The sequence below is a fragment of the Lissotriton vulgaris genome, chromosome 2_1, assembly GCF_964263255.1.
Source record: "Lissotriton vulgaris chromosome 2_1, aLisVul1.2, whole genome shotgun sequence".
NCBI lineage: Eukaryota > Metazoa > Chordata > Amphibia > Caudata > Salamandridae > Lissotriton > Lissotriton vulgaris.
This window is the reverse complement of record NC_141687.1, coordinates 869,414,282-869,441,008: the sequence shown is the minus strand read 5'-3', so window position 1 is coordinate 869,441,008 and position 26,727 is coordinate 869,414,282.

Sequence of the window (26,727 nt, the reverse complement as noted above, 5' to 3'; positions counted from 1 at the left end):
GGTGGCTACATTTCAGATTCGGTAATTTACCCATTCGGTATTTAAGAATTCGGTAAATTACCGAATTCTTAAATACCGATTTGGTAAATTACCGAATCTGAAATGTAGGAAGCACTCAAGTGAGTGCTTTTCACCTGTAAGGATTCCTTATTTACCACCAACTACAAGTTGGTGGTAAATTACGAAAACCCTAAAAAAAGACATTTTTTGCATTTAATAACAGTGCAATGTGACAGACATACATGCCCTTAGGGCATGTATGCGTGCCACATGTACACCCATGCACAATTCAGGAGTGCAACAGGGTGTCAATGTGACACCCTGCCACCCTTGAATGTTTCCCCGTAATTCCCATTCATTCCTATGGGCCTATGGGTAAATACCGAATCCTACTGATTCGGTAATACTTACCGAGTAATTACCTACATAGCATTTACCGATTCTAAAATACCGAATCAGTAAAATTCGGTATTTTAGATTCGGTAAATGTAGTTTACCTACATCTAGCCCCTAGTGTGTAAGCTTAAAACTGCACACAAACACTGCAGTGGCAGGTCTGAGATACATTTACAGGGCTACTTCTGTGAGCGGCAAACCACTGCTGCAGGCCCACTAGTAGCATTTGCTTAAAAAGGTCATGGCACACTTAGTGCACTTTACTAGGGACTTACTAGTAAATCAGATATGCCAATCATGGATAACCAATTACCAAAACAATGTATACAGCGAGCACTTGCACTTTGACACTGATCAGCAATGGCAAAGTGCCCAAAGCATCTAAGCCAGCAAAAACAAAATCAAACACAGCATCAAAAATACAGGAGGCAGAGGCAAAAAGTCAGGGGAAACCATGTGAAGGATGCCAAATCTAACACATGGACATGGCATTTAGTATTGGATCATGGTCTAGTACTGTAGCTGCATCCATCTCATCTCCAGATGTGCTGTTGTCAGAATCTGAAGCAGACCATGTTGACTTCTGTACTTCGTGACATTTGCCAGTAATTGTGCTCTTTGCATTGTAGGGCTGCTCCCCAGCTTCCATATTGGATTTCAGTGAGACTGACTCTGATGCTATTGGGCCTCAAGGCCTCCTGCATCCTGCCTGTTTCTCATGCACGTTGGCATATATAGGTTTTACAGTAGTACCTGAAGTTCCAGTGGGCGCGGCATCAGGGGAATCTCTCCGAAATGGCCCAGTTCTCTGAGTAAACTGCTAAATATCTGCAGTAGTGGCTAACAAATTACAATTGGGTCAGTGGCAGACCCCTCACCCTTCCCCAACCAGATCTGACTGTGTTGAAAGATGCGTCACTCCTGGGCTGGGGTGGCCATCTGCGCGAGGTGAAGCTCATAGTACTCTGGTTTCCTACGGAGTCTGAGCTCCACATCAACCTTGTGAAGCTTCGGGCAATTTGCTTGGCATTAAAAGCTTTTCTTACTTAGATCAAGGGAAGGCTGGTGCTGAATTTCATGGACACCACCGCCATGTACTGTAACAAGGAGGGTAGGGTGGGGTCATGGACCCTCAGGTCAAGAGGCCCTGCATATGGCTGGAAAGTCAGGTCATTTCCCTGGTGATTCAACACCTGGGGGGCTCTCCAAACGCCAGAACTGACAAACTCAGATAAAGGTGCCTAGTGGATCATAAATGGCTTCTCTATCCAGAGGTGATGTAAAGTCTCTTTCAGCAGTGCGGAATACCTTGGTTAGATCTGTTCGCCATCGCAGAGAACGTGCAATGGCAGCTGTTTTTCAAACTGGAGTTTCCAAAGTGACTCTCACTCTGAGGAGCTTTTCGTCTTAACCCCTCCCATGTTCATGGCGAGCTCAGCTCGTCATGAGCCACGGTGCTCCGGTGCTCATGACGAGCTGAGCTTGTCATGCCCCGTGGAACACTCGCACGCTGGGCTAATTCCCCTGCTGTGCTGAGCGTTCCATTAAACGGGCGTGGTCATGACGAGCTCAGCTCGTCATGAGCACCGGATCATGGCGAGCTGAGCTCGTCATGAGCATGGGGGCGCTGTGCGTGCCCACTGTCAGATTGTCTCCCACTAGGAACCACGCTGCAGGAGCGACGATATTCCCAGCCCTCTTTCCCTACACAGACTGCAGCCCGCAATATGGATATCACTGCGCACTACAGCCTGCGCCAGGAGAGGAGGCAGGATATAAAAGAACCCGTCCCGGGGAAAAGGAAGACTTCAGAGGACCCAGTACGTCTCCAGTTCATATGGCTCATTAGGGGTACAGAGAGAAACACACCCTGCAGAGAAGAGATAAACAGAAAGAATACAAATGAGAATTCACACCCCCCTGTACTCTCTCTATGCACATCCAGGGTTTCGGAACCACAACCACCCCTCTCGTCTTACCCGCTGAAGGTGTCAGTATCGCTGGACAGGAGACTTCGTGCCTCTTCCTTAGTATTGAAGTCCTCTAGAGTTAACTCCACTCTATAGTTGCTTCCGGGATACTGTATACACTTTAGGGGAAAAAGTCTTCCGACATAAAAAACCCCTTCCGTCTTGAATATGTGTAAACAAACAAAACGTCCCGCTTCCCAACAACCCGAAAATTCAGTGGCCACAAAAAGCAAAAGGGAAAAAACCCACCAACTAGCAGCTGGTTCGTAAAATGAACCCGAATAACACAAAAGGATATCGAGTGAGGTCCAAAATCCGGAAATGATTGCACTGGCGTTTAAAAATGTCCGCACGCAGCCGGTTACAAACTCAAATGCCTAAATCAGGTAATTTACCCAACAAAGTCCGTACTCCCACTCCAGATACAGGAGGTATCCTTATCAGAGCGAAGCCTCGCTCAGCACGCAAAGTATCTCTCAGTAATCCAACACGAACACAGCCGATAATTCCACGTAGCTCGGTCACCAGAAAAGACAACGTGACCGGTAACTAAACCAAGCACTGACTGCCCGGTTTCTTGTCCTTAACTACGATCACATGGGTCAAGAGGGAGGGGTGTGATCGACAGCATGAGCACAGAGAGAGGACTGGACGCAACCCATTCTAAATCCCAACAGTACCTCCCCTCAAAGGCCTCCCAACAGGACGGGGCTTGGATGGGTGGCGCAAATGAAAAAGCCTCACTAATCTAGGATCTTGGACCCCACTCGCTGCCTCCCAAGTATGATCCTCTGGGGGATATCCCTTCCAGTCTATCAGATACATGAGTTTCCCATTCCTTCTCCTGGAATCCAAGATAGCACTAACCTCAAACTCCTCTTCCTCACCTACCATTACAGGGGGAGGAGGGGGCAAAACCTGTGTGGTAACAACATAGGGTTTCAAGAGGGAGGTGTGAAAGACAGGATGGATCCCATACTCATCAGGTAACCCCAACTTCATTGCTACAGGATTAACTACCTTGAGAACAGGAAAAGGACCCATAAATCTAGGCTGTAATTTTCGCGACCCCCCTAATCTCAAATTCTTGGTGGAAAGCCACACCTTATCCCCTACCCGATAGGAAGGAGCAGGGGCCCTATGTTTATCTGCCTGCCTCTTCATGTCAACCTTGGCCTTCTCTAGATGTTCCAAAGCCGTGTTCCAGATCTGAACCAAAGAGAGACCTAAGGCAGTCACTGCCGGTACCTGGCCTGAAGGCTGAATGGGGATTGCTCGAGGGTGAAACCCCATGGAACAAAAGAAAGGGGTAATTCCCACTGCTGAATGCACACTGTTGTTATAGGCAAATTCAGCCAGCGGGAGAGCCACAACCCAATTACAAGATAATGACGTTCCCAGACACCTCAAATACTGCTCCATGGTCTGATTGGTGCGCTCCGTCTGACCATCCGACTGAGGATGATATGTGGAGGACAGACATAGTTTCATCCGTAAGGCAGCACACAATTCAGTCCAAAAATGAGAAACAAATTGAGCCCCCCTATCTGAAACAATGGCCCGAGGCAATCCATGCAGGCGTACCACTGAAGACAAAAAGATCGTGGCCAATTCCCCTGCAGTAGGCAACTTAGCTAAGGGTATGAAATGTGCCATCTTAGTGAATGAATCAACCACAACTAATATGGCGGTAAAACCAGACTCCAGAGGTAAGTCCGTCACAAAATCCATACTTATTGTTTGCCAGGGAGCCTTGGGGACAGGGAGAGGATGCAACAATCCTGAGGGCTTAGCATGAGTTGGTTTATTCACTGCACACACAGGACAGGCCTTTACATACGACTGTACGTCTCTAGCCACTGACTCCCACCAGAACCACCGCAAACAAAACTCCATGGTCTTGGTGGAACCAGGATGCCCAGCAAGAGAAGAAGAATGACACCATTCCAAGACCATATCTCGAAGATCAGGGGGAATAAACAGTTTGTCCTCATGATAGAGCAACCCAGTTCTTAAGGAAATCAAAGGCTGCGACAACCAAGGTGTAAGATCGATCTTGGCCAGTTCCTCCCGAACCAATTCGTTAAAGTCCTCAACGGAAATGCTGCCCACTATTCTTTCAGGAGCTATGAAGGAACACCTCTCTTTCTCAACTGTCAGGTTAGTGTGTTTCCCATGGATACGGGACAATGCATCTGATTTTAACTGCTGCACCGCGGGCCTACAAGTAATGATGAAATCATACTCATTAAAAAATGAGACCCACCTCATTTGTCGAGGGGTTAAGGCGCGTGCTGACCGGAAGAACTCCAAGTTTTTATGGTCAGTGAAGATAGTTATCGGATGCCGAGCACCCCACAAATGATGGCGCCACTCTTCAAATGACAATTTGATGGCCAACAATTCACGCTCCGCCACGGTGTAATTCCTCTCAGCGGGCAGCAAGGTCTTAGAAAAAAATGCAATCGGATGCATGTATCCATTCTCCACGTCTCTCTGGGACAACACCCCCCCCCCCACAGCACACAAAGAAGCATCCGCTTCCACAAAAAAAGGCAATGTAGGGTCAGGATGAACCAAAACAGGTGCTGTAGTCAACCTTTCGATTAATAGATCTAGAGAAGATTGAGCATGATCAGACCAAACAAAAGGCACCCCCTTCCGTAACAACACCGTCATGGGGGCTATGATCTCTGAGAAATGCGAGATAAACCGCCGATAGAAATTGGCGAACCCAAGTAGGACTTGAATATCTCTCACACAGTTGGAGACGGCCAAGAAGTGATAGCTTCTGTTTTCTTGGGATCCATCATGATCCCCTGTTTGGAAATCACAAAACCCAAAAACTCCACTTTAGGCGTGTGAAAGCTACACTTTTCGAGTCGAACGTACAACTGATGTTCCTTCAGACGCTGCAAGACCTGCCCTACATGGACTTCGTGTTCCTCAACAGTGGTAGAAAACACAAGGATATCGTCAATGTAGACGATGACGCTAAAATCCAAATATTCCCTCAATACCTCGTTGATGAAAAACTGAAAAGCAGCCGGAGCGTTACATAGCCCAAAAGGCATAACGCAATACTCATAAAGGCCGAATTTGGTCCGGAAGGCAGTTTTCCATTCATCACCTTCACGGACGCGGATGAGATGGTAAGCACCCCTGAGATCTAATTTGGTGAAAAACGTCGCATGCTTCAGTTGATCAAGCAACACAGGTATCAAGGGAAGAGGGTACTTGTTCTTAATCGTACCCTTGTTGAGCGCTCTATAGTCTACACACGCCCGAAGTCCACCTTCCTTCTTCGGAATAAAGAAGATAGCCGATGACACAGGCGAGGAAGAGGGACGGATAAACCCTTTCTCCAGCATCTCTTCGATGTACTCCTTCAAATGCTGTTCCTCAGGGCCCGACAAGGCATAAACACGACTACAAGGTAACGTAGCCCCTGGCAGCAGGTCGATCCGGCAATCAAAAGAGCGGTGCGGGGGAAGTTCTCTAGCTTTCCCTTTATCAAATACATCACTAAAAGACGAATAGGATTTAGGGACTCCCAACTCTTCCCCCGTTCCCCCAGAACTCACAGCACAAGTCAAGGGGGTTATCCAATCTGTTGCGACCTTGTAACAATTCTGCAAACAATGAATGGAGTCAAGGGTCACTGTTCTCCTTATCCAGTCTATTTTGGGATTATGTGTCTGCAACCACGGTACTCCCAAAACCACACCGAAAGAAGGGGCATCGATCAAATCAAAACCTATTTCCTCTGAATGACCATTATCTCCTATCATACATAGAGGTTCGGTCTGACGTGTGATTGTACCAGATGACAATTCAGTACCGTCAATGGCCCTTACCGGTTCCGGTTGTTCCTTGTAAACCCAGGGAACTCCAATTCTCTCGGCCAACTTGATGTCCATAAAGTTCCCCGTAGCACCGGAGTCTAATAAAGCCGACACTGGAGCCCTATGGTTGTTTGATATAACCAAACAAACGGTGATAGTAAAATGTCTGGGGACCCTCTTCACTATGCCGGGTATTTGATACGGGGTACATGGAACCATAGAGTCCGTAAGCAGGGCGTCCCTGTGCACACAAGCCACCGCCTTACGCGAAGATTCCTTAGAGGGTTTCACGGGACAATCCCTTGCATAATGTCCCTCATGGCCACAATATAAACACAGGTTGTTGGATCTACGCCTTTACTTTTCTACTGATGACAACGGTCCTCTGACTCCACCTATTTCCATCGGTTCAGGGGTCTGTTTTACCTCTCCCCCTGTTCCCCGTGATTCACTCCGAATAGGCAGAGTTCGTGACAGAAAGTGTCTAGTTCTTTCTCCCTTCCTTTCCAATAACCGGTGATTCAACTTCACCACCAGATCAATAAACTCAGTACAATCAGACGGAGGATTAACCACCTGGGAAACCACATCCTTTAATTCCTCGCATAACCCCTGATAGAAAATGGAGGTACGTTTATCAACAGGCCAATGCGTTTCGGACACCAATCTATTGAAGGTGGAAACATATGTGAGTAGATCTTGTTTACCTTGCCGTAACTTCAATAGTTCAGCGTCACTGCTAAAGGGACAGGAGTAGGGGTGGTAACATTGACTGTCATAGGACCAGAGCTATTACTAGCGCCTCGGTCATATTGAAAAGTGGCGGGTTGTATCACAGGTTTACCTGCTCCCCAGCTTCCCTGTTCTCGGGACCTAGCCACATCCAACTCCCTACGCAACCCCTGATTCTCTTGTTTTAAATCCTGCAATTGTGTTTGTAATGCAGTTATGGCACCCATTAATTCCTGCATAGTGGGGACACTCTCTTCCTGCCCATTCTCCTCGTTCTTATCTACATCCATCCTCGCTCGGGCAGCGCAACTATTCGTGGGCTTGTTTTTTTTGTCAGATTGTCTCCCACTAGGAACCACGCTGCAGGAGCGACGATATTCCCAGCCCTCTTTCCCTACACAGACAGCAGCCCGCAATATGGATATCACTGCGCACTACAGCCTGTGCCAGGAGAGGAGGCAGGATATAAAAGAACCCGTCCCGGGGAAAAGGAAGACTTCAGAGGACCCAGTACGTCTCCAGTTCATATGGCTCTCTAGGGGTACAGAGAGAAACACACCCTGCAGAGGAGAGATAAACAGAAATACAAATGAGAATTCACACCCCCCCTGTACTCTCTTTATGCACATCCAGGGTTTCGGAACCACAACAACCCCTCTCGTCTTACCCGCTGAAGGTGTCAGTATCGCTGGACAGGAGACTTCATGCCTCTTCCTTAGTATTGAAGTCTTCTAGAGTTAACTCCACTCTATAGTTGCTTCCGGGATACTGTATACACTTCAGGGGAAAAAGTCTTCCGACATAAAAAACCCCTTCCGTCTTGGATATGTGTAAACAAACAAAACGTCCCGTTTCCCAACAACCCGAAAATTCAGTGGCCACAAAAAGCAAAAGGGAAAAAACCCACCAACTAGCAGCTGGTTCGTAAGATGAACCCGAATAACACAAAAGGATATCGAGTGAGGTCCAAAATCCGGAAATGATTGCACTGGCGTTTAAAAATGTCCGCATGCAGCCGCGTACAAACTCCAATGACTAAATCAGGTAATTTACCCAACAAAGTCCGTACTCCCACTCCAGATACAGGAGGTATCCTTATCAGAGCGAAGCCTCGCTCAGCACGCAAAGTATCTCTCAGTAATCCAACACGAACACAGCCGATAATTCCACGTAGCTCGGTCACCAGAAAAGACAACGTGACCGGTAACTAAACCAAGCACTGACTGCCCGGTTTCTTGTCCTTAACTACGATCACAGGGGTCAAGAGGGAGGGGTGTGATCGACAGCATGAGCACAGAGAGAGGACTGGACGCAACCCGTTCTAAATCCCAACACCCACACGCCCCCCAGCACAGCAGGGGAATAGCCCCAGCAGCCAAGGGGTTAAGTGGAGCTCTGGCTTCTTTCTGCCAATACCCCTCCTGCCGGACAACATGGTTCTCCGGACATGTGCCTCCTTCCTTCCAAAGGTTGTGACTCCCTTACATGTAGGTCAGAGCATCACCCTGTCTACCTTTTTTGCCCTGCCTTATCCCTCCAAAGAAGAGGAGAGACTCCACTGTCTGGACCCAAGATGAACGTTGTTGTTTTATCTTGACAGCACAAAAAAACTCTGATGGATGATCAACACTTTGTGGTCTATGTAAGAGCTAAAAAAGGAAGGCTGTGCAGAAATGGACCATCTCAAGATGTATTATTCTATGTATTAAGATCTGCTACACAATGGCTAAGAAGCAACCCCCTGAGGGCTTTCGGGCTCACACCATCGGAGCATCCCTGTTCTAGACAACTGTCAGGCACCAACATGGGCATCCCTGCACACGTTCACCAAGCACTACTGCCTGGACAGTCAGGTTCGTTGTGATGAGCACGATGCGTGTACTGTCTTCCTAGACTTTCTGATTTAATTGGCTTTGCAGACCTACCTCCGGAAAGGTATCGCTTGGGTATCTATTCCATGGTAAGGAATCTGGGGCTCGAAGTCTCTATAAGATGAACAAGTTACTTACCTTCAGATGAACAAGTTACTTACCTTCAGTAAAGCCTTTTCTGGTAAAGTCTCTATCTAGCCGCAGATTCCTTACCGGACCTTCCATCTTCCTCGCTCTGTGAACTGATTACAGTTTAAGGGCCACCCTCCTCTGGGCCTTAGATTGTCACACAGGGGTCAGTTCTAATCGTGGCTCCACACTCTTGGCATAAAAAGTTGCAAATGTAACCGACAGCAGCATACCAAGGTGGCGCCTATATAGGGACAATGCAGAGTCGAACAACGCCCCCTACCAGCACAGAGCAGAGGTACTGCTTGAATATCTTCCAGATCCAGTCTGACGTCTGGGGAATATTCTAAGGTAAGGAATCTGCTGTTAAGAGAGAGTCTCTGCCAGATAAGGCGTTACCGACAGTAAGTAACTTGTTCAATATGAATAATTCAATTTTAGAGTACAGTTCCAGAAAAAATTGGTTATTGTTGTAGACTCAAAATTAATAATCTTTTATATAAAGGAAAAAGCAGCAGCCATATTAAAGTAATTGTAAGTTTTTTCACAAATAATGATTTGGAACCTCCCTTTAACAGATTAGTAAAATGATGTTAAAAGCAACAAAATTCATATTCATATTACAGCAAAAGGACCAGTGGTCATATTAGAGTGGTTACAGTGTTCACAGAAGTTCTCCTATCAGTCCCTCAGTAAAAGTTATTTACAGTTTTTTAGATGTAGTAAACTGTTTTTTGCCATTGTTGGGTATATTTGGTCCTAAGTTGTGAGGAGTTGCATTTTTATTAGACGTCACTTCTATCGGTCCTTTTTTTTAATGGGACATGATCTAGCTCCTTTGGTACTGGTAATTGGTTATTCATAGATATTTTGTTGTTCATAGAAGTTTAGGCAGAAGCATCTGCAGCTTTGTATAGATACATTTTAGTAATGTCATTATAGTATGGACAAACACATCATAGTAAATATAGTACTGCATATGGTGTTCTTGAGAAAGTATTATAGATATTGCTACAAAAATTATGGCAGCAAGTATAGTAAAGAATTTGTGTCTAGTAGTAATTGTAAATCCTTGCTATAAGGGAAATAACTAATTATCTTTGAACAAGGAGACCTAACCCCAAACAGATATAGGTTTCTGCTACCACACTTAGGGCGAGTATGCATTTTCTTAGCGTTTTCAAGCAGATTAGTTGTTTGCAGTTTGTTATGTATCTTGCAGCCAAAAATGCTACCTTTTTTAAAACAAATCCCTCATGGAAACCATGGAGCAAATGCATATAATATTTCTTAATACATATTTATAATTATGTCTGTTGTTCTCGTTTTTGCCCCTCCTTTTTGCTTGTATGTAATGTTCATCTGTATTTATCATTTACTTCTACTTTTATTTTTTTCTTTATGTGACATATGTATGTACATAAACTGATAACATGTAATTCTGTAACTAATAATACTTACACAGCCTTAAAGAAAACAGCAGGCCTGTTCGCCATTGAGGGGTGAAACACATGTTGGCTGGTCTAAGTTTTCTGCTGCCTCGCAATTAAATAGAGGCTTTCATTTGTTTTCAACTGCATGTTGATGATTAGTACATAATCTCTGACCACTATTTTACTCAAGGAATATCAAATCACATGTTTATTATTATTATAATTATTGAAAATTGCTTGCTCTACCTTACTTAAATATCCTTTCATAACAGTTCAGGAACCCTATTATGTCACAGTCAAAGGAGAAGAAAATCCCCAAGAGAGGGCACAGGGGAGATGCCGCACATCTTCGCCCTTTTTAAATAAACAAACATTTACAGACATCTCAAGGAGAATAACAACAAAAAGAATTAAAGTTGACTTGAAGAAATATGATATACTAGAAACAGTTGAGAACAAAAACAAACCACAGTAAAAAAATTAATTGCTACAAAGTTATCAAGATATTTTGGTCTCCTGTGTATTCTTTTGCTACCACACCCACCACTTGCTCCTAAATCAGAGAAGGGACTAACCACCTCATAATCCCATTCATACATACCATCTCCAGTTTCCCACAACGTGACAGAAACTTCATCATATCCTGCTCATATTACAGATCCGTCCATCATTTGTTTGTACAGCCTCACTGAAAAATGTAAGTAGTTGAATGGGTTTGGAATATTTTGCCTAAACGGTATGGCCTGAAGAAGCCTTCCCAATCTCCCACTTTTATCTTGCAAACCTTGACTCCATGTCTCGTGGCATAATGTTCTTTTCTTTTCTCTTTTGCTGTTTTTTCATTCCTTCTCCAGATATTGTTAATATATACATTCACATACCCTTCATTTTGAGATATTCACCCAGGTGATAGCCTGGTGAATGGTCTCCTCCCGCAAAGCAAATCAAATGGGGATGTTCACGTAGTAGAAGGAGAAAAGAGCTGCTAATCAATTCCATCACTTCTACTTTCTGTAGGAAATAACCATCTTTTCTGTGGTGTACCCTTGAGATTTTACCTTAACTGTTTTTGCTGGCTGTAGGACTCTGTGTACTTTACCCCTGCTAACCACCGGTAAAGTGCCTGTGCTCCTCCTTTTAATATGATGAAATTGGGATTCTTCTAACTGGAATATTTAAGTTAATTATAACCCCCTAGTATATGATACACAGTTTACCCAGGGCCTGTTAGTTAAATGTCACTAGTGGACTGCAGCAACCAATGTGCCATGCGCTACAGTTAACAGTGTAAAACATGACTTCAGGCATACCACTAAAGCCTGACTAAAGCAGCTTTTAAACTGCAAAAACAGGTCTGCTGTTGGGGTTATGGGCACGCGCCCAGAAATTGGCATGGTCAAGGACGAGCTGTAGGATATGGGCTCTGGTAGTTGCTGCTCAAGCACTTGGTTTCAGTTTCTTTAAGAGCTTCTCCTTGTGTGCTCTTGCCCATATATTTTATTTCACAGAAACTTTCTTCTTCATTATTGAGCATGAAAACACTTTCAAATACGTGAGTTCAGAATACAGCACAGGCTGGGTCATAGCACTTTTTACACGACTTTCAGCCATGCTGAACAACAGCTGTGCTGCTGTTCAACTTGGCTAAAAGACATTTACAACGCCAATAGCTCTCGGGTTGCGGAGCACTATTGGCTTTGCCAATGCTTGTTTATGTTTGATGCCATTTTCTAGATGGATCATTCCTACTTCCTTGGAACACAATTGTGTACGATTGTTCATTGACATAGGTAAGGCCTTATGCTAAAAGATATCCCTGAGAAACCTGATACATTTGTGGATGTAATTTAACTCCCCCATATTACTTCTGACCACATCCAATATAAGTCCACCAGAACCAAGAAATACAGAGTTATTCTTTCTCCTCCCCTGGACCACAATGTTTTAAAGCTACTTCATCCCATGTATTGCTGGAGCTGCCAGACTATTAGGGGAAACGTGAGGTTTTAACATTTTACCACTCAGAGAACAATTACTACATTGTCTTACAAATCACTCAAATTCCAGATTCATACCTGTCCACCAAAAATCCAAACATATTCTGTCCTTTGACTTCAGCACACCAAAATGTATGGGCCAAATGAATAAGACTAGATCACAAAACCTTTCGTGGAACCAATTTTGTGTCTGTGTACAACAACCCATTCTCAACTGTCAGCTCTTTCTTAATTGTCCACAAGGGTTTAATCTCACCTTTAAACATGTTTAGTCGCAGCCAACCAGAATTCAACAAATCTTTCATTTCACATAATACTTTCCTGGAAAGCTACTTCTAACTGCAGATTCCGCACCTTTAGAAAATTCCCCATACACCAGACTGGATCCGGAGGTTTTCATTGTAGTGATCCAGCGCGCTGCAAGGTGGTGTCATGCAGCTTCCTATTGGCCTCGTTCCACCCCGGAAATGACAGGGCAGAGTGCATGTAAGCACCTGCCGTGCAGGCTGACGCCCATTCATCCTTTCTGCGCCTTTGTATGCGGGTCCAAAGCTTTACTCTTTCAAAAATGATTTCCAGTATGCAAGGCAACCCTGTCCTCATCGCAGACTACTGGGTCCAAACCGTGCTATGACTGTCGGAAACAGATGTTGGTGATAGAACGCATGAGATCTGCTTCTGGTGTTTGGCTCAGAGCACGAATCCAAATTGTGCAAAGACTACACCCCCAGGTGATCCAGAACTGTGAAATGAAGCTGTATGCCAATAGACACTGAAAGAAGTCATTGGCCTCTTGTTAGTCCCTGACCAGTTTGAGGGCGCCGCCTCGTACCCACTCCAGAGGCCATGCCTGCATTAGGTCCTCATCATGACTGAAGTTGATCGGCAAGTCCAGTAGCATAAGAAGTTGAAGAGGGCCTTGACCATATCCTGTCTAAAGAGAAGTCAGGAGGGGCATCATGGTGACAACTGATCGATCTCACAATACCCGACTGTAGAGGCCATTCCTCAACTGGGCTTGGCGCACCTCGAGGTCCTGAGCTATTGGCGATGCAACAGCATGTTTAGGCCTTCATGGAGGACAAGCTGCATATTTTGGTAACTTTAGCGACACCCTCTGGTGTGCCTTTGGGCCTCAAGGATCCACAGGGGCCCCCAATTATGTTACCGCTGGCAGATCCATTCCTGGCGCCATCTGTCACCCTCTAACCTGCCTTTGGGTCCACATCAACTCCAGTGCTGAGTATAACACCAGGTGGTTGCTCAGATAACAGGCGCACACAAAACAATATTGGTACAGAGTAATTTTGGCAAAGGTAATTAGGCTATTGTCCATGTATCTTGTTTGTTGGTGCTCAGGAGGAGGAAGAGCCACCCAATCTTCCTCAGTCGGGAAAGAAACTTCTCCGCAATGCTAAAATGAAATCTCTGAGCACTCAATGAATTAATGATGCTGTAATGGTTACGTATCCACTGTCCTTTACTTGAGCACCCAAACACTTGACATTGCCCTTTGTTCGTTAAGATTCTTGCCAGCACGTGTTTCGTCTGAAAATTAAAATTTTTACAGCAGACTTCATTAGGGCCTCAAAAGTAGTCTCAAGATGTACACAAGGGAAATGTCTGGTACCTTATCCAGACAACTAAATCATAAATCTAGTATTCCAAAGGATGAATGCAAGGACTTCGTGTATGACATCACTGTATTAATACATCATGCAAAGGTTAGCGTTCCTGGTGTGTTTCGGGTCCATGGCGTTCCAAGATCCTTTTCCATCAACGCTGATCTTGACTTTGCCGGCATTGGAGGGGGCACTCTTGCTAAATCCACTGCCACCCCAGCCAAAGTCATGGCATGATTCCATTCTGCTTACAGCTGTACATGTCCCAAATACACTCTGATTCTAATAAAACTTTTTCTCTCCTGCAATGCGTTCCTCAGAGGCTTCATCACCTTTTGGGCTTGAATTCAGATCAAACTGACGATAGTGATGGTGATTATGGGAATGATTTCCCCCATTCTATGATCATGATGATGACGGTGATGACGACATTTTTATGGACTTACAGGAGGCCAGTGGACAGGATACATTCTTAGACAAAGGGTTGTTGTTTCCCATTAGACCTCCCTCCAGAAGAGGGCACATCTCTTGCTGTGGTGATTAGGCATGGAGCTGAGGTGCTGGATCTACTGCTACCTTTAGTGAAGTCAAGACAAATGTCCTAATAGAGGATTTACAACCAGGGCCTGCTTCATCTGACCCCTTACTTCATTTAATGAATCTCTGACTGATGCACTGAGGGGTAATTTTGGTGAAGCCCTGCTCTTTCCCACCAGTAAACAGGCCGGTGAGGTGGCCCGGCATCATAGTCTGGCACTGGTTGAACCAGACTTTCTTACACAGCACCTGACTTCAGAGACTTTGATGGTGTAAGCATCAACCAGTAAAGTTAACACTTATACACTACCTACGACTCCTCCCGGCAGGGAATCTAAAAAAGACAGAGGCATACAGAAAGCAGATGTTTTCCTATGCCACTTGATGTTGAGATCTGTTGATGTGGTCTGCCTATTTGGCTGCTATTTGCACACTTTTTGGCCATAGCTGGTGAAATCTTGCCACTGGTGCGGAGGGGTTTTAGGCCTATTTGGCTCAAACCATTTACGATGGTCAGGATGCAGCAAAGTACGTCATTAGCCCTGGTCTGGATATGACTAACTGCTTGGGGCGTGCAGTGAGTACTATTGTGGTGCTCGACTGCCACACATGGATGCAATCCACAGGCTTTTTTGGAGAAGTACCGGTGTCTCTAGTGGATATGAATTTTGATGGGCCCTGCCTCTTTGGCAAAAAGGCTGATTCCACCTCTGAGCGTGTAGAAACTGGGTCTCTAGTTGGCAGATGTGTGTATCTTGTCCAAGTAAGGACCACATCCTAGTCAGGTAAGTCAGATAACACAACTTAAATTAACCTGTGCTCACCCTCTGGTGGCTTGGCACAGAGCAGTCAGGCCTAACTTACGAGGCAATGTGTATAGTATTTGTAGAAAACTTAAATTACAGTAACACAGTGAAAACACCACAAAAGACTCCACACCAGTTTAGGAAAATAGAATATTTTCATCTGAGTAAAATAATACCAAAAGAACAAAGATCCAATAAGCAGAACTTGGGATATGAATTTTTAAGGATTACATCCAAAAACAGTGCTTACAAGACAATAGTTCGGGCTGGACTGTTCCCATGAAGCACAGGGTCAGACTGATTTGCATATGGCCATGTCTGAGCTGGGGTGGCTAAGTGAGCTAAAGAATGGTGATGGATTAAACCCAGATCTGTTGACTGGGGGTGAGTGTTTGATTTGCTCAAATGCTCCGTCCATCATCTCCTTTTGTATCGCTTTGTTCGCCCTAAATTGGCAGGGTATGCTCAGACGTGAGTCCCTTGCTCACTTGGCCACTGGATTTAAGATAGCCTGGCTGATGAGGATAATGAGTCCAAAACCGGTCCCAGGATGCTTGTTTCCGGTCCAGGAAAGACATGGCTTGGCAGTTCGGGCTGGACGGTTCCCATGGGGCACAGAATTAGACTGATTTGCATATGGCCATGTCTGAACTGGGGTTGCTGAGTGAGCTAAAGAATGGTGATAGATTAAACCCAGATCTGTTGACTGGGGTTGAGTGTTTGATTTTCTCAAACGCTCCGTCCATCATCTCCTTTTGTATCTCACCCTCTGGTAGCTTGGTACAGAGCAGTCAGGCTTAACTTACGAGGCAATGTGTATAGTATTTGTACAAAACTTAAATTACAGTAACACAGTGAAAACACCACAAAAAGACTCCACACCAGTTTAGGAAAACAGAGTATTTTCATCTGAATAAAATAATACCAAATGAACAAAGATCCAATAAGCAGAACTTGGGATATGAATTTTTAAGGATTAAATCCAAAAACAGTGCTTACAAGACAATAGCGCTAAAAGGTTACTTGAGGTCACACTAGACCGGGTAAATCCAAAGTTGAAGCTGACTGTGATGGAGGGCAGGCCAGCTACAGGACCCAAACAGGGCCCACCAAAAAAGGACCTTTGTATGGAGCAAGCGTCAACGTTAAGGACTCAATGCTTCGGTTCCAAATCACGAAGTCGGGTAAGTGTGTCAGAGCCAAGCCTTGTAGGGGGTGTCGAAGGATAGGCACTGTGTCAAAGTCAAGCCTAACATCGGCGTCTTCAGATCGGTGCTGCGTCACTGTTGAACCTCGCAGTCAGGACCTGCGTCGTTGTCGAATCGGCACTGCGTCTGTTCTGATCGGCACAAAGGTGTCACTGTGTCGATATTTGTAGAAAACAGATGCAGAACCCACTTCTGAGGCCAGGAAAGTGGAGGGGGCACCTCAGGCAACGGTGGGACTCACAGATTGCAGGGTCCAGCAGCACCAGCAGCGTTCCAAAAAGTACTTTGTGACCCTGAGATTCCAGAGAACAGGAGGTAAGCCAACATGCGCTTGGAGAAACTTGGGTACCAGGAGGTACAGTCCTTCTCACTCCCAGGCAAGAAGCAGCAGGCAGCAGGCCAACACAGCAGAGCAGGTAGCAAAGTGGAAGTCCTCCTACAGCACAGTGATCATCAGGCAGCAAGCCAACTCTGCAATGTAGTTAGCAAAGTGGCAGTCGCTCCTACAGCACAGCCGCTCTTCTTTCAGGCAGGATGCCCTTGGTTCCAGGTAAGTTCTGATTTGTTGGTGTTAGGGGGCCAGAGTAATTATGCCCAAATGTGCCTTTGAAGCGGGGGAGACTTTATAGATGACTCTGAAGATCACAAGGTCCATAAAGATTTACCTGCCCTGGCTCCATACCCGCTGCAAGGTGGTATGCAGTAATTTGTGTGGGAGCAGGCATAGCCCTATTCAGTAAGAGTCAGCTCCTCCCTCCCAATCTACCTCAGGAAGGCCCATCAGCCTGGTGCTGGGCCATCAGGATGCAAATATCACACCAAGTTCCCTTTGTGTGTCTGTCTAAAGGGAATGCACAAAGCCAAGGCCTGTCAGCCAACTCAGATGGATGTATGATGGACCCACAAAATCAGTTATAAGGCATGCTGTTACAAAGTGCCAGTTAACAATGCCGTTACCAAGCATTACCATTACCACGCATGTTTTCCCAACGGTTATGCCTTTACCACACATGTCTTTAAAATGAATTTATTTGAAAAAACATGAATGATAAACACATATGTGTGGTAAAGGTTTTGCCAGTAAATATAAGTATTTAACAGTTAAGTATAATCCATATATATAAGCAGCTTTTTTGGAAATAAATGAAACTTGAGTCGAACTCACGGTGTCAGTGCCATCCTTGATCGGAAGGAAATACGGCTTGGTAAACAATATATATACGAGCATACGAGCAGCTATTGAGTAGCTGCTCGTGTGCTACTCAAAGGTGGACAACCTTGGAGCGATCATTTACATGCGGCCGTCCAGCCGCAGAGTATGCACCACCCCGCTATCCTTGGGGGTCACGGCAGTGAAGCAGCAGCCGTACATGGAATGAAGGACGGGCACTCTTGCGGGGTTCATACAGGACTTGATTTGTGCTTTCCGCACCACACTTCCCATAATGCACAGTCTCATTCGAGCCTCCCATTGGTGGGTGTGTCATATGGAAAATGGAGAAGTGGGTTAGCGGTCACGCACGCCGCTTGCGTTAATGCCCCTGAAGAGAAGCATATGGAGCTTCGAAACGCGTCGGCAGATCCATTACGGAGCGGCATCTGCAAGTGGATTCCTGTCCTAACCTACACATAAATCAAGCTGCTGCTCGTGTGCTACTCAAAGGTGGACAACCTTGGAGCGATCATTTACATGCGGCCGTCCAGCCGCAGAGTATGCACCACCCCGCTATCCTTGGGGGTCACGGCAGTGAAGCAGCAGCCGTACATGGAATCGAGGACGGGCACTCTTGCGGGGTCCGTACAGGACTTGATTTGTGCTTTCCGCACCACACTTCCCATAATGCACAGTCTCATTCGAGCCTCCCATTGGTGGGTGTGTAATATGGAAAATGGAGAAGTGGGTTAGCGGTCACGCACGCCGCTTGCGTTAAAGCCCCTGAAGAGAAGCATATGGAGCTTCGAAACGCGTCGGGCAGATCCGTTACGGAGCGGGATCTGCAAGTGGATTCCTGTCCTAACCTACACATAAATCAAGCTGCTGCTCGTGTGCTACTCAAAGGTGGACAACCTTGGAGCGATCATTTACATGCGGCCGTCCAGCCGCAGAGTATGCACCACCCCGCTATCCTTGGGGGTCACGGCAGTGAAGCAGCAGCCGTACATGGAATCGGGGACGGGCACTCTTGCGGGGTCCATACAGGACTTGATTTGTGCTTTCCGCACCACACTTCCCATAATGCACAGTCTCATTCGAGCCTCCCATTGGTGGGTGTGTCATATGGAAAATGGAGAAGTGGGTTAGCGGTCACGCACGCCGCTTGCGTTAATGCCCCTGAAGAGAAGCATATGGAGCTTCGAAACGCGTCGGGCAGATCCATTACGGAGCGGCATCTGCAAGTGGATTCCTGTCCTAACCTACACATAAATCAAGCTGCTGCTCGTGTGCTACTCAAAGGTGGACAACCTTGGAGCGATCATTTACATGCGGCTGTCCAGCCGCAGAGTATGCACCACCCCGCTATCCTTGGGGGTCACGGCAGTGAAGCAGCAGCCGTACATGGAATCGAGGACGGGCACTCTTGCGGGGTCCATACAGGACTTGATTTGTGCTTTCCGCACCACACTTCCCATAATGCACAGTCTCATTCGAGCCTCCCATTGGTGGGTGTGTCATATGGAAAATGGAGAAGTGGGTTAGCGGTCACGCACGCCGCTTGCGTTAAAGCCCCCGAAGAGAAGCATATGGAGCTTTGAAACGCGTCGGGCAGATCCATTACGGAGCGGCATCTGCAAGTGGAGTCCTGTCCTAACCTACACATAAATCAAGCTGCTGCTCGTGTGCTACTCAAAGGTGGACAACCTTGGAGCGATCATTTACATGCGGCCGTCCAGCCGCAGAGTATGCACCACCCCGCTATCCTTGGGGGTCACAGCAGTGAAGCAGCAGCCGTACATGGAATCGAGGACGGGCACTCTTGCGGGGTCCATACAGGACTTGATTTGTGCTTTCCGCACCACACTTCCCATAATGCACAGTCTCATTCGAGCCTCCCATTGGTGGGTGTGTCATATGGAAAATGGAGAAGTGGGTTAGCGGTCACGCACGCCGCTTGCGTTAAAGCTCCTGAAGAGAAGCATATGGAGCTTCGAAACGCGTCGGGCAGATCCATTACGGAGCGGCATCTGCAAGTGGATACCTGTCCTAACCTACACATAAATCAAGCTGCTGCTCGTGTGCTACTCAAAGGTGGACAACCTTGGAGCGATCATTTACATGCGGCCGTCCAGCCGCAGAGTATGCACCACCCCGCTATCCTTGGGGGTCACGGCAGTGAAGCAGCAGCCGTACATGGAATCGAGGACGGGCACTCTTGCGGGGTCCATACAGGACTTGATTTGTGCTTTCCGCACCACACTTCCCATAATGCACAGTCTCATTCGAGCCTCCCATTGGTGGGTGTGTCATATGGAAAATGGAGAAGTGGGTTAGCGGTCACGCACGCCGCTTGCGTTAAAGCCCCTGAAGAGAAGCATATGGAGATCGAAACGCGTCGGGCAGATCCATTACGGAGCGGCATCTGCAAGTGGATTCCTGTCCTAACCTACACATAAATCAAGCTGCTGCTCGTGTGCTACTCAAAGGTGGACAACCTTGGAGCGATCATTTACATGCGGCCGTCCAGCCGCAGAGTATGCACCACCCCGCTATCCTTGGGGGTCACGGCAGTGAAGCAGCAGCCGTACATGGAATCGAGGACGGGCACTCTTGCGGGGTCCATACAGGACTTGATTTGTGCTTTCCGCACCACACTTCCCATAATGCACAGTCTCATTCGAGCCTCCCATTGGTGGGTGTGTCATATGGAAAATGGAGAAGTGGGTTAGCGGTCACGCACGCCGCTTGCATTAAAGCCCCTGAAGAGAAGCATATGGAGATCGAAACGCGTCGGGCAGATCCATTACGGAGCGGCATCTGCAAGTGGATTCCTGTCCTAACCTACACATAAATCAAGCTGCTGCTCGTGTGCTACTCAAAGGTGGACAACCTTGGAGCGATCATTTACATGCGGCCGTCCAGCCGCAGAGTATGCACCACCCCGCTATCCTTGGGGGTCACGGCAGTGAAGCAGCAGCCGTACATGGAATCGAGGACGGGCACTCTTGCGGGGTCCATACAGGACTTGATTTGTGCTTTCCGCACCACACTTCCCATAATGCACAGTCTCATTCGAGCCTCCCATTGGGGGGTGTGTCATATGGAAAATGGAGAAGTGGGTTAGCGGTCTCACACGCCGCTTGTGTTAAAGCCCCTGAAGAGAAGCATATGGAGCTTCGAAACGCGTCAGGCAGATCCATTACGGAGCGGCATCTGCAAGTGGATTCCTGTCCTAACCTACACATAAATCAAGCTGCTGCTCGTGTGAAATTCAAAGGTGGACAACCTTGGAGCGATCATGTATATATATATATATATATATATACACAGGGTTTATATTTTCCTGTAAAATACTTATATTTTTGTGGCAAAGGCATGCATAGTAAAGGCATATGCTTGCTAAAAAGTGTACATCTACCCCTACACACCGCGTTTGGCCCTGCTGCATGTCATGGAGGGAGTGGGGGGAAATCTATATAAACGCCATCTCTTGCTACTGGGCCTCACACTAGCAAAAAGGGCTATTGACAGGGCCTGGAAGACGCCCCCCCCAAAAAAAAAAGGGGCTCGATTTTTGTAAAGGGCTTGAGCAGTCCGTTTTCCTTGCCAGGGGTGCCCATGCAAACATTATAAGATATGGAAGAGGTGGGCAGACTACCGGGGATTAGAACTGGACCCGCCACGGGAGGTGGAGGCACGGTTGCCGGACTGATTTATCTGTTGTATTTATGTTTAATTGGTGGAGGGGACAGGATGACCCGGAGAGGCGGTGATCTTCTGGTGTGCAGATACAAAGGTGATAGACTTCTGTGATATGGGCGCAATCGGGGGGAGGAGGGAGTTGGGGGTGGGGGGGTTGTTATCATGCGGTTCAATACTCTTCCTGAAAGTCAAAGTCATTATTATTGTGTAATTGCTGTGTTCAGAGGCCTCTGGACTGCAGAGCCCTGCAATCTATGTGAAACCAGGCAAATACAATTTGTTAAAAAAATAAATAAATAAAAAAGTGTACAGCTACAAACCATGGTACCATGAAGAGGGACACACTGGAGTATAATATACTGCAACCACAAGTACCATAAGGCCATGCGAAGCGGCTACGCCCACTGGCTACGCCCACTGGGGCGGGTGTTAGGAATATAAAGTGGTTGCAGGTGCCGGCCTTTTGAAAGTGTCATTGCCAATGATTAAGAGTCAGGAAGACTTGAAACGCTTCTGGTATCAAGAGAAAGATGTCTGTTTTGCTGAACCTGCTTGCAGCCTCCTTGAATAAACATACATAATTGAAACCTACCTGTTGAGGCTCTTCTTTTTGGGGCGAACTTTGTGTTGGATGTTAGCGGCCTGCTCCGGCCGCGGAGGAAGCCCAGCTGTAAGCGCAGCATTTTGGGGGACGCCACCTGGTGTCACCACTGTTACGGGAGGTTGTCGTTCATGGAGGATTGAATGTGCAGCAGTTTGAAAGTAAGACTAAGCATCATTCCACTGTGGCTACAATTTGAACTGACAATATCACGTTACCATGAAGACGGACTCACTGGAGTATAATATACTGCAACCACAAGTACCATAAGGCCATGCGAAGCGGCTACGCCCACTGGAGCGGGTGTTAAGAATATAAAGTGATTGCATGTGCCGGCCTTTTGAACGTGTCATTGCCAATGATTAAGAGTCAGGATATATATATCAAAACAATACCCTTTCAGGCATCGAGTGACACCTAAAGTATGCAAAAAAAGAAGCAGAGAACTCTGGGTAGTTCTCAAGTGAATTGGAAAGCAGCTCCAGTATAGAGCACTCTCAACATAAGCAACACTCTAAATTTGCTCACCTCAAATGTCTGCTTTTCTATCAAAGTCTGTAAACATACGACTAGCACAGTACCAGCAACACCGATATAGAAAGGGATAAAGTATTTTGCCATTTCTACAGCAAAGTCTATAAGCATAGGATTAGCACAGATCTTTAGGAAGGAAGTAAATTGTTGCATACTTCCTTCCTAAAGTGCATAAAAACCCACTAAAACCACCAGGGAGACCGATTGTTTCGGCAAAGGGATCACTCATGGAACCTGTGGCCAATTATATTGACTACTTTCTTATGCCTTTTGTTCTAAACTTAAGTTCATACCTACGTGACACAACAGATCTGTTGAAAAATCTCCAAGAACTCCCTTGGCAATCGAACTACATGTTAATCACTATGGACGTGATAGCCTTATATACGAACATTGAGCATAGCATAGTTATACAAGCATGTGCCTTTTTTCTAAAAGAAAGAAATATCCAATTCACTAACCACAACCAAATGCTCCTTGATATGATTGACTTATGTCTCACCCAGAATGTCTTTCTCTTCGGTGAAGAAATTTACCAGCAGATTAAAGGCTGCGCAATGGGCTTCTCCTTCAGTCCAGCATTCGCATGTCTCACCATGGGGTGGTGGGAACAACAAGTGGCTTAGCACCCGGACAATGATCATCATGTAAATAAAATAGCAAAGTGGCTGAGATACATCGATGATCTCTTAATAGTGTGGGATGGATCAGCGCAGGAATTTGAAACGTACTTTAACATCTTGAACTCGACAGATACAAACTTAAGATTCACTTACAACATAAGTCGAGATGAAGCAATATTCCTTGACACCAGAATCTACATACACAACAATAAAGTAGAGACCACACTATATAGGAAGGAGACCTCTACAAATGCAACACTCCATGCGGAAAGTTTCCATCAAACATCCGTAAAAGATCACATACCGTACGAAGAATTCTTAAGACTACGCCTCATTTGCTCCCAAGAAAAAGAATGGACAACAAATAGTCAAGATATGGCACGCAGATTCAAACGACGAGGATACAAACAAGGTATCATTACGAAAGGCTGGACAAGAGCAAATGAAAAGAAAAGGGAAGAAATCCTCCAGACTAAACCAAAAAAGAAAGACGAAATACAAACTGACAAACAACCAGTGAGACTGATATTGGATCATTCAAGGGAATCTTAACAGATTGTAAATACCTTAAGAAAGAATTGGAAAATTCTACATTTAGACGAAACTGCCGGAAAAATAATGGGAAACCATCCGGAAGTGACATACAGAAGAGCCACCAGTCTGAGAGATAAACTGGTGCATAGTCACAATCAAGATCCTGAGAAAAAGAAAAAAGGTATCCAATGGTTGAAAAGCAAAGGCTTCATAAAATGTCAACAATGCAAAGTCTGTCAGATTGCCATGAACAGAACAGAAGTAACTTTACCAAATAAAAAATCTTGGTTAATTAAACAACTGATAAACTGCAGAACAGACTATGTAGTCTACGTGATAGAATGTCCGTGTGCTTTAAAATATATCGGCAGCACTAAAAAGGAACTAAAATTAAGAATCCTTGAAGATGTACGGCCGACGACTAATAAAGACAGAAGTAATGCTGTCGCCAAACACATGGAGATTGCACACAATAGTGACTGGAAACTGTTAAAGTTCTATGGTCTGGAAACAATTGTACCTCATGAAAGAGGAGGAGATCGTGAGCGAAAACTGAGATGCAGAGAGTCACGCCAAATATTGAATTTTCGAACTTTGCACCCGGACGGGTTAAATCAGAGTGAAGAACTTTATGTACATTTGTAGATAATAAGAAGATACAAGAAGAACAATCAGAAAAGAATAAGGCACCTACTGTAAAATAGTCGTATAGGGAATGTCAGAAAGAAAGTGAAAAAACTTTTCCTGCAGTCTAATCATAGTACACAATGTAAACAAAATGGGGCGCTGAAAGAACACACGTAAAGAAAGTAACCAATAATTTGCTCTCTCATATAATATATCTGCCCACTGGAGGGCTACACTAAAGGACTCTTAATGACAATTCGATCTGTTTTGAGAGCGGTCTTATAAATAAGAGACAATTTAGGCTTTGACGAGATGGCCATGACTCAAGAATAATTTAAGTTAAAATTTGCGGAAACAACCTTAAAACCAATATGTAACAGTGTTGAATTGATTTATGGTTGAGAGAACGAATTTTGTACAATTTTGTGTGTCTTACAAAACAATCGTCATATTGAGTTAAACTACAAGTCCCATAACTCTTAGCATAATCGACAGGAAGTCACATGCTAATCACGTGGCTTTGGGGAAACCACTCCTTAAAAGAAGTTAGTGAGTGATGTAAATATCTACCGTGATCAAGCCGTCTGTTGGCGGTGAAACGCGTTGGTATATATTTTGGATATTGAGAACTATGGATGAATAAAGAATTGGAAAAGAGAGATCCTTCGAGTGAGTTTTCATTCCTTTCGAGGAGGTGATTGATAATTGATTTTGGCGGGGCTCTGCCAAGGAATCCGGCACCGATGGGAGAATCGCCAGGGGTCGACCAAACCGAGCCAAGTTGTTGAGAGATATATATACATATATACATATATATCGTTAAAACTAAATTTGTGATGATGGCATTCGTGGTAAAGGTAATGCATGGTAACAGCTGCGTTTTAATGGCTGTTTCCCAACCCAGATGTGTATTCAGAGACAGGCAAAGGCACAAAATAGTTAAAGTAAGAAAATGCTAACTTTCTACCATGAGTTGTGATTTTAAAATGTAATTCCAGAGACACCAAACTCCAAATCTCCATCTTTTCCCAATTGGAAATTTCAATTAAAAGATGTTTTAAGGCAATCCAAATATCAACCTATTGGAGATATAGGCCTTGCAGCAACGAAAAACTATTGTAATACTTTTTTACTACCAGGACATGTAAAACCCAAAAGTACATGTCCTACCTTTTAAATACACCAGCACCCTGCCCTTAGGGCTGTCTTGGGCTTACATTAGGGGTGACTTAAGTGTAATAATAGGGAAGGTTTGGGCCTGGCAAGTAGGTTAACTTGCCCGTTTGAAATGAAAGGTTAAACTGCACATACAGGATCTGCAGTGGCAGGCCTGAGCAATGATTAAAGAGCTACTGAACCGGGTGGCACAATCAATGCTGCAGGCTCACTAGTAGCATTTAAGTTACAGGCCCTGAGCTCCTATAATGCACTTTACTAGGGACTTATAAGTAAATTAAATATGCAAATTGTGGATAAGACAGTGTTACCACATTTCAGGGAGAGAGCACATGTAGTTTAGCATTGGTTAGCAGAGATAAAGTGCCCAAAGTCCAAAAGCCAACAAAAAAATAATTCAGCAAAAAGGGGAGGGGGAATCAACAAAAATTGAATGTGACCCTCCAGAAAGGTCCATTTCAAGATGACGGATTTCAAGAAAGCAGAGTCAAATCTCTTTCTTTGGGCCTTTCAACACCTGCCCGACAGTTTCCTCACTAGTTCTAGCTCTTTTGAAGCTACTCCAGAGGGATGGCATGTAGGCATTGCCAGGCCTCGCCACCTTTGCAACAGGCACCCCAGGACTTTGGAGGCCACGGAGGGGGATCATCCAGACATTAGGTAGGTCACCAGGGATACTGTACCACTTAGTCCTCCACCTTTGCAGCATCAACCTCCAAGCTACTTTCATTTGCACTTAATGGCACAAAGTCACCCAGTGGGAGGGAGGATCAGACATTTTCTTCCATGGTGTTAGACCATTACATCTAACAGATATGTCCTGTAGATCTTCCTGTAATATGGTTCATACTATATGAGTAAGACTGTGCTTTTGGACAACATAAATGTCAAAACTGTGCAAGACTAAGTCCCTGTCTGAGGCCTCCGTAACCACATGACACCCACTCCTTGGATGTAGGGCGACTAAAAGCTTCCTAAAACATGCGCTAAAATATAAGTTCAGATCTGTCATTTTATGCTAAAATCTCAAAAGCAATGTGCTCTTTAAAATTAAAACCACATAAATAAAGCCAAAAAAGTATTTAAAAGGAAATATAAAAACCGTATAACAAGATTGCATAAGAAGCTATTTTTGTAGGTAAAAACATCTCCGAAGTAAAGAAAATCTTCATACCCTGAAACTGCTAGTTTGCTTAAATGTGTCAAGAAGCAGACAAAACAATACTTT